Below are 6,745 nucleotides of genomic sequence, written 5' to 3'. Positions count from 1 at the left end.
AAACAAACAAACAAAAAAAGATCTGGATTAAAAACTGGGTCTTCACACTCAAAATGATTTAATTAAGAAAAAAAAATCCCTAGAGGGGCATGGTGTCGCACACCTTTAATTCCAGCACTCGGGAGGCAGAGGCATGTGGATCTCTGTGAGTTCGAGGCCAGCCTGGTCTACAGAGTGAATTCCAGGACAGCCAGGTTTGTTACACAGAGAAACCCTGTCTCGAGAAGCAAACGAAAGAAAGAAAAAGAGAGAGAGAGAGAGAGAGAGAGAGAGAGAGAGAGAGAGAGAGAGAGAGAGAGAGGAAGAGAGAGAGAGAGAGAGAGAGAGAGAGAGAGAGAGAAGAGAGAGAGAGAGAGAGAGAGAAGAGAGAGAGAGAGAGAGAGAGAGAGAGAGAGAGAGAGAGAGAGAGAGAGAGAGAGAGAGAGAGAAAGAAGAAAAAAATCCCTCACAGGTATACCCAGCTACTTGGGTTTGAGTTAATTCCAGATGTAGTCAAGTTGGCCACCAAGAACAGCCATCACAGTTGCCACAGACTAGGAACTACGAAGAACAGTAATAGCAGAGAAAGGACGGCCCATAGGCACAAGGGTGCATGCAGTTGGTGAGGAAGAGAAGATTTTGAATGTTCCTAACACAATGAAACACTAAATGTCTGAGGTGAGGAAGCCAGTAATCCTGAATCTGATCACTGTACACTGACTGTGTATTACTGAAACACCATATTGTTCCTCAGTAAAAGCATACAGTTATTATGTATCTGTGAAGAATTAAAAACATGAGGCCAGGGGCTGGAGAAATAGCGCAGTGGTTAAGAGCACCATCTATTCTTCAGAAGTCCTGAGTTTGATTCCCAGCACCTACATGGTGGCTCACAACCGTCTATAACAGGACCTGATGCCCTCCTCTGGTATGCAGGTATACACATAGAGCACTCAAGACATAAAATATGTTTTAAAAAAAAGATAGAAAAAAAACCCATGAGGCCAGGGGTGTGGCTGGGTGGTAGAACACTTGGCCTAGCGAGTGCAACAAGGCCCTGGGTGAGATTACCAGCACCTCAAAATAATTAATTAAAATTAAAACTTACATACCCATATATGTTTTAAAAGTGAATATCCAAGCCAGTCGGGAGGCAGAGACAGGAGGATCTCTGTGAGTTAGAAGCCAGCCTGGTCTACAAAACAAGTTCTGGTACAGCCAGGGCTACACAGAGAAACCCTGTCTGGAAAAACAAACAAAAGACAAAACAAACAAACAAAATATGAATATTCAAAAGAAAGAGGGAGGAAGAAAAGAAGGGAAGGGAGAAGAAAGCATGTCAGCTATACTCACCTTGTTATAGTTAGATTTCTTTCTAGTTAGGTTTCTGTTGCTGTAGCAAAACACTGAACAAACCAAACTTGGGAGAAGAAAGGATTTGTTTGGCTTTTTATTTTTCAAAACTGATTCAAGGAGGCTGTTTTATTTTATGATGAACAGCACCTGTATGCAGAGTACCTATACCTTTGATCTGGAAGCAGACAGATAAGTGATTAAGTGTTGTAAGGAAGTGACTTCAAATCCCGTCAGCATCTGTTGGCCGTGGCCCCACCTGTCCTCTGCTGACCAGATGTAGCTGGACATGTGCCTGAAGGTTCTGTGACTAGGAGCAGGTGGCACTTGGCTCTGTCCCCTTCAGGGACTGATGAGGTTCTCATTATGTGACTGACGAGAACTACAAAACTCTTGGATTCTTTGAATTATTCTGTAGGTTGCTGTGGCTAGTGAATCTGGGGTTTCAACAAAGAAAGACTGCCCTTTGTCACAGCTCTTACCCATGAATGGATCCAGCGGCACTTTGCCCAGAAGAGGGATCCTCAGGTCCTGGCACATGGCCTCAGCACCCCCAGTTGTGGGAGGGAAGATAGGAGACTTTCTTGCACTTGGGGCAAATGAAGCCGCTCATGTTCTCCACCACACCAATAATGTGGCAGAAGCTTATCTCTTTCTGGACATCCTGGAGGGCCACCTCCTGAGGGGTGGTGATCCGCCACAGCCAGATACTGGACGACAGAGAGGTGTTCATCGGAGGTGCCGGTTGGGGTGTCTACAATGAGGTAGTCGACATCTCCCCAGTCTACATCATGGAGGAACTGCTTGATCATGCCATTTTTCTTTGGTCCCCTCCAGATGACAGCATCATCAGGGCTGCTGAGCAGGAAACCCACACACATTACCGCCAGGTTGTCCTCCACGTACACTGGAGACCAGCCGGAGCCACTCTAGTGAAGCTGATCTCCTTCCAAGCCCATGATCTTGGAAATCGATGGCCCACAGATATCAATGTTCAGAAGAGCGACCTGCATGTCTCCATCTTCTGCCAGGCTGTGGGTGAGGTGGGCACTGAACATGCTTTTCCCAACGCCACCTTTCCCAGACAGCACCAAGATTCTGTGTTTCACCATCTTCATTTTCTCCTTGATTTCCTCCACGGCCAGGTCCAGTGCAGTGCCAGCACCCTATGCGCACAGCCTCTGGTTGGGGGCATCCCTGGCACAAGGCTCCTCGGCCCACCTGGGCACTGTCGGCCTGGGGCAGCTGTGGGACGCCTCCTCCATGCTTCCACTCTTGCTGGGGCTCTTGTCTCACTTTTAAGTTTTCATCACAGTCCATCATTGTTGGAAGTCAGGACAAGAACTCAAGGCAGGGCAGGAACTGAATCAGAGGCCATGGAGTCATGCTGCTTACTGACTTGCTCCCACGGCTTGTTTAGGACCACCTGCCCAGGGATGACACTGCCCTTAGTGAGCTGGGTCTTCCCATACTAGTCATTAATCAAGAAAATGCCTGCACCAAACCCCCAGACTTGTGCACAGGCCAATCTGATGGAGACATTTTTCTCAATTGAAATTCCCTCTTCCCAGATCACTCTAGTTTGGGTCAAGTTGACAGACAAACAAACAAAAAATACAAAAACAAAAACCACACCACAAAAACACATCAACCAAACAAGAAACCAGCCAGCATACACTTTCTTAAGAGATTAGCAGGTTGCCAGATGGTGGTGGAAACCCCAGCACTTGGGAAGCAGAGGCAGGCAGATCTCTGTTGAGTTCAAGACAGCCTAATCTACATACTGAGTTCCAAGACAGCCAGGGCTACACAGAAAAACCCTCTCTCAAAAAACCAAAGAGAAAGACAGAGAGAGAGAGAGAGAGAGAGACAGAGACAGAGACAGAGACAGAGACAGAGAGACAGAGAGAGATTAGCAGGTCATGGAAGGCATGACTGTGGCTGAGATTAGTGGTTCTCAAGCTTGCTTCAAAACAAGGTAGAGAGCAACAACAGGGAAAGATGCCTGGCACACATTCGCATACACCCATATAGCACACACACTCAAACTTGAGTGCTGTTCAGGAAACTGTTGGAGAATATTATCTTAAGGTGTGTTACTTTTGTTCATGTTGCACTTGTTTAACTCTGTGAACTTGTGTTACTGTGCCTGTCTAAAACATGTGATGATATAATAAAGAACTGAACAGCCAATAGCAAGGCAGGAGAAAGGACAGGCAGGGCTGGCAGGCAGAGAGTATAAATAGAAGGAAAAATCTGAGAGTAAAAAAAGAAATAGCCAAAGAAGGAGGAGGACTCCAGGGGCCAGCCAGCCAGCTACACAGCAAGCCATGGAGTAAGAGTAAGATTTACAGAAGTAAGAGAATGAGAAAAGCCCAGAGGCAAAAGGTAGATGGGATAAGTTAAGAAATGCTGGCAAAAAACAAGCCAAGCTAAGGTCAGGCATTCATAATTAAGAATAAGATTCTGTGTGTGATTTGTTTGGGAGCTGGGTGGTAGGCCCCCAAAAAGATCAAAAACAAACAACAACAGGAGACAGGGCTTGTGAAAGCCCAGCATGTGTGGCCAGGCCCCAGAAGCTCTAATTTTGGTAGTTGGAATCAAGAATATACACTTTTGAAAAACTCCTAGGCCCCAATGCGAGATCCAGTTGTAGAGGTTAAGATGAGTTAGGAGGATTATGAAGCTTGCCCCAAATCACATAGTTAATGAGTGTCAGGAACACAGTTTTGAACCCAGAACTTGGTCATTATACTCTTTTTGATAAAAGTAGACAATCAAATTATAAACTTAAAATCTATGATTATTCAGAATAATCATTGTGAGTGAGCATGGTTAAATATTTTTTAGTAACATCTATTTTTTCCCAGCAGCCCAAGAGTCTCGAAGGTCTAATGTTATGATCCATTAAATGATTCCTTAAATAGTTTCAAATTATTTTCAATCTCCTATATAATACATTTATTTATCATCTGACTGGTAATCAAAAATAGTGATTGTCAAAAATATAAATAATGCACTGAGGGAAAGCTTCTATTCCACACAGTAAAATGCCAAATAATTTTAAACCATATAGCTGAATTTTTAATAGTTAATGCAAAACCCTCATTTCATTGGCAACAATCTGTTAAAATGTTCCATGGTACCTTGCAACAGTTTTCATAGAGGAGTCTTTATGCATTTGCAAAACTGGAAGTGAGAAATGCAGATAAGGCAGCAACAGTCTTCACTCATACAACTATGTCTTGCCAGCAACCCACTCCCATAATTACATGATTAGGAATAGTGAAATATAATTTCTTCCTTGAGAAATGTGTCAAAAGTTATGGTGTTATCATACAGGTAAAGCAGAAGTCTCTAAAGTATCACTAAATTTACCAACAGATAAAAGGAGTCATTCACGCACCCAAGATGGAAAAATAATCATTTTTTATGTTTTAACTCAATCCTTTATCTATTAGTACATTTTTTTTTTTTTTTGGTTTTTCGAGACAGGGTTTCTCTGTGTAGCTTTGCGCCTTTCCTGGAACTTACTTGGTAGCCCAGGCTGGCCTCGAACTCAGAGATCCGCCTGCCTCTGCCTCCCGAGTGCTGGGATTAAAGGCCTGCGCCACCACCGCCCGGCTTAGTACATGTTTTATAATGTGCAATTCCAGATGACTTCCTCATACTTGTACTAAGGATTGGCCTCTGGCACAATGCTTTATCTTTACTTCATCAACAAAGGCGTCAGAGTTATTTAGACTGACAGGCAAGTTTAGAGAACTTGAAACCACACTCATGAGTTGTAGGTAAGCTCTCTCCACACACAAGCTCCATTCTGTGACAACCTGAGCAGCTGTTACATGTATAACAAGTGTGATCTTTGGTGGATGTTATGAATAATTCTAGTTTTTACCCATAATGTGACCAAATGTGATACCAGTTACGTGTTTGTGTTTTTTTTTTTTTTCATTGTACTATGGAACTTTGCCTACTAGTACTTAGAACAGGAGAGCAAAATGGCATTCTAAAACAAACAGTGAGTTTACTGGATTATGGATATATCATTAAATAGACAGATAGTATAGAACATTGACAGACTGTCACCCTCACTGTAGTTCAGGGCAATGACCTATGAAAGAAAATCTGTGGGTTAATATAATAAGATGATAGGAAGATTCTATGAGTTCCAGAAATTTCCCTTGGCTTTCACATCCACAGGGCACAACTCATCATTATAAATATTCTCAATGAATTAAAAAAGAGGAAGTATAGTAAAAGAATATGAACACATTCAAAAAAGAATAGTTGTTATGCAAAAATAACCAAATGGAAATTCTAAGTAGGAAAACTATAATACCTGAATTTGCAATATCTCTGGATGAGATTAAGAGCAAATACCTGGCTCCTAATTTGCTATTAATCTCATTTGGTTGTTTTTGCAATAGCATCCATTCCTGTTTTTGAGACAGGGTCTCTCATTACACCTGGAGTTCATCAGTTTGGCTACAGTGGCTAGCCAACAAGCTCCAGCGATCCTCTGGTCTCTACCTTCCCAGCACTGGGGTTACAGACACAAGCCACCACGCCTAGCTTTTACATGGATGCTGGGGATCCATCTCAGGTTCTCATACTTGCATGGCAAGCATGTTACTGATGGAGCCACCTCCCCAGCCCACACCACCAGAGATCTTAAACAGAAAGTATCTCAAATAAAACACGGTGAGGGAAAAGCCTACAAAACAATACACAGACTCTCAATGACAGTATCAAGAAGTTTGTGTATGTGCAATTAGAATTCCAAGAGAGAAGAAAAGCTGGGCACACAAAACTATTTGAAGAAAGCTGGGTGGTGGTAGAACATGCCTTTAATCCCAGCATTTGAGAGTCTCTCTGAGTTCCCAGGCCAGCTTGGTCTACATCATGAGTTCCAGGACAGCTAGGGCTGTTACACAGAGAAACCTTGTCTCGAAAAACCAAAAACAAAAAAATAAAAAATAAAATAAAATAAAATAAAGAAATAGCCCAAAATATTCTGTAAGGTTCAGAAAACGATCTATGATATCTACTTCTGGGTTTTTGTTTGTTTTAGTTTTTTGTTTGTTTTGGGTTTTTGAGATAGGGTTTCTCTGTGTAACAGTCCTGGCTGTCCTGGAACTCCCTCTGTAGTCCAGGCTGGCCTTGAACTCAGAGATTCGCCTGCCTCTGCCTCCTGAGTGCTGGGATTAAAGGCGTGCACTACCACCTTTAAAGTAGCCCAGTGCCACTTTAAATGTGTGAGTTTATTAAGTATATAGCAAGCCAAAGTAAAAGAATCAATAGCAAGTGATAGACAGATGCATTGATAGATGCAGAATATTGTCAACCCAGGTACTCAGAACACTCACCAGTCAGCTAGAGTTTCAGACAAGAGAGATTCCTGGGCAAAGCA

General features: G+C 42.8%; 1 pseudogene; it reads right to left on the bottom strand.

Annotated features, from left to right (window-relative positions):
• Window positions 1-404: 404 nt before the first annotated feature.
• Window positions 405-4,787, bottom strand: LOC128114327 (cytosolic Fe-S cluster assembly factor NUBP1-like; annotated as a pseudogene).
• Between the last annotated feature and the right edge of the window lie 1,958 nt (window positions 4,788-6,745).

Source organism: Peromyscus californicus, unplaced genomic scaffold, assembly GCF_007827085.1.
Source record: "Peromyscus californicus insignis strain IS unplaced genomic scaffold, ASM782708v3 Scaffold_10__1_contigs__length_136768540, whole genome shotgun sequence".
Lineage (NCBI taxonomy): Eukaryota > Metazoa > Chordata > Mammalia > Rodentia > Cricetidae > Peromyscus > Peromyscus californicus.
This window is presented reverse-complemented; position numbering and strand designations above follow the sequence as displayed.